At 42.9% G+C, this 2,500-nt stretch overlaps 1 long non-coding RNA gene across 1 annotated transcript; it reads left to right on the forward strand.

Moving 5' to 3' along the window:
- Positions 1–1,568: 1,568 nt before the first annotated feature.
- Positions 1,569–2,269, forward strand: LOC125048261. Its single transcript, XR_007116806.1, has 3 exons — positions 1,569–1,653; positions 1,845–1,893; positions 2,156–2,269. It is a non-coding gene; the product is annotated as an uncharacterized LOC125048261 (long non-coding RNA).
- The last annotated feature ends 231 nt before the right edge of the window (positions 2,270–2,500 follow it).

The following is a 2,500-nucleotide window of genomic DNA, read 5'->3' on the forward strand; positions in this document are numbered from 1 at the left end:
CTATGTCTACCAAATTTCTGCTCCGTTAGCATGAGCGACCTTGCATCGTCAATTCCACCCCCCTCTACCTCATTTCTCCTCCTCTCCCTCCCTTCCTCTCACCCTCTCGCTCTATCTCTCTCACCTGTCACATAAATCACACAGCCTGCATATGTGAGAAAAATGATGTTCGAAACTCAGCTTTCTAACGTAAAAGACGTTTTAGAGATGAATCGCTGCACCACGCCAGCAACACACAAATATATGCACACACATACAACACAAACTGAGGCACATACAAAAACGAATTCACATACGCGTACGATGGCGCTTAAAAAAAACTTATCAACGCCGTCACAACAAAAAAAAAACAAAAAACAATAATTTCAGGCACGTACACAGATCAATAAATATACAGTTAACACTACTGGAAATTTACGCGTACTAAGGTATCGCAAAAAAAGAAATTTACGCCACGTGCGGGAAGTAATAAGTTGATCAGAAAACGCTGTCCCAAAGCATTTTTTTTTCTTCTTTTTGGGGGGTTTCTTTCTCCTCTTCTGGGTCAAGGTAATTTCGCAAAGGTTTACAGATTATTAGTTATTTTGAGCCCTTACTCCTTCCTCTCTCTTTCTTTCTTCCCCCCCTCCTCTCTCTCTCTCTCTCTCTCTCTTTCTCTCTCTCTCTCTCTCTCTCTCTCTCTCTCTCTCTCTCTCTCTCTCTCTCTCTCTCTCTCTCTCTCTCTCTCTCTCTCCCTCTCGCTCGCTCGCTCGCTTGCTATTTCTCTATTTTTCGTTCTCCCTGTCTGTTTGTTTGTCCCTCTGTCTGTCTGTCTGTCTGTCTGTCTGTTTGTCTGCCTGCCCCCCCCCCCTCTCTCTCTCTCTCTCGCTCGTTCGCTCGCTCACTATTTCTCTATTTTCCGTTCTGCCTGTCTGTTTGTTTGTCTCTCTGTCTGTATGTCTGACTGTCTCTCTCCTCTCTCTCTCTCTCTCTCTCTCTCTCTCTCTCTCTCTCTCTCTCTCTCTCTCTCTCTCTCTCTCTCTCTTCCTCTCTCTCTTTCTCTCTCTCTCTTTCTCTCTCTCTCTCTCTCTCTCTCTCTCTCTCTCTCTCTCTCTCTCTCTCTCTCTCTCTCTCTCTCTCTCTCTCTCTCTCTCTTCTCTCTCTCTCTTTCTCTCTCTCTCTCTCTCTCTCTCTCTCTCTCTCTCTCTCTCTCTCTCTCTCTCTCTCTCTCCCTCTCGCTCGCTCGGTTGCTCGCTCGCTATTTCTCTATTTTCCGTTCTGTCTGTTTGTTTGTTTGTCCCTCTCTCTCTCTCTCTCTCTCTCTCTCTCTCTCTCTCTCTCTTTCTCTCTCTCGTTCTCTCTCTCTCTCACCTGACGTTAGTAATGCCAAGAAAAGTTTCATTTCATTTCCCTAACCAAACGAGCAACAAGACGAACCGCTCCATCATAATTTGCATAATAGTGACCGAAGGACCTGAACTCAAAAAAAAAGAAAAAATATGAAAAAAAGGAAAAAAAAACAAACTAAAAATAAAAAACTAATTGGAGTGCGCTGACATACATCGCCAAAATACGCTCTTCACTTGTCTTGGCGCCGTCGTGAGCGGGAGTTTCATTTGACATCGGCCGTAGCTCACCAAGGCAGCACATCGGTTGTCGCTGGAACGACCCGAGGTAAGCAGTGGAACACGGGAAGAACCTTTTTACTTATTAATATGACTGATCATTCTCATTTGGGTAGTAAGGGGAGTTTCTTGAGAGTTTTCTCTTTAATGAACCAACTAAGATGAGTTTACAATTTGTTTTTTTGTACGGTATCCACAAATAAAAAAGTGTTTACGAGTGAATGTTCTTCTACACTTCAGGATGTTCAAGATAATCTCTTTCCCGTTTTCGATGATACTCTTCGTAAAGGTATGTGAAGACGGGTCAGTGGGAAGAATGCGTTAAAGTAGCTAATATGTTTCATGACTGATTTTTAAAAAGTTGCATGAAAAACAAAATCGCAACTGGATACACGTGTGGTTCTTGCAAAATGCAAAAAGTAATATATGCTTTCAAGGCCATTAGTAATGCATTTTTCTTCTAAATGTTTTTTTTTTCTTCTAAGCGCTCACCAAACAAATACACGAAAAAGAAATCAGGCTAAATTGGTGGCACTTCTCTCCCGAATCAGATCAGAGCAGATGGAGACCGCCTTTCCATATCTCGATGCAACTCGCGAGGGGGAGAATGCGTCCTACCTGGAGACTGTGCACTCAGTCCTTCAGCCCCTTGTAGTTTCAATGGGACTGTATGTTGCAGCCTTTCAAAGAACACGTCCTCGCTGAGAGATTTCAACGTCGAAGTGAGAAAACGTAGGTTCAATCTCCAACTTCTTTGTCTAAAACTGGTTCAGTACTCGTCTTTTCAAAGCTCATATTTCCATGATAAAAGACAAAGTTAAGCACCGACATAGTAACACGATGAGAATACTGACAATGTGACGTAGCATTAAGGCATTAATCTGAAGAAACATCTA

This window comes from Penaeus chinensis, chromosome 43 (assembly GCF_019202785.1).
Source record: "Penaeus chinensis breed Huanghai No. 1 chromosome 43, ASM1920278v2, whole genome shotgun sequence".
NCBI classification, from domain to species: Eukaryota; Metazoa; Arthropoda; class Malacostraca; order Decapoda; family Penaeidae; genus Penaeus; species Penaeus chinensis.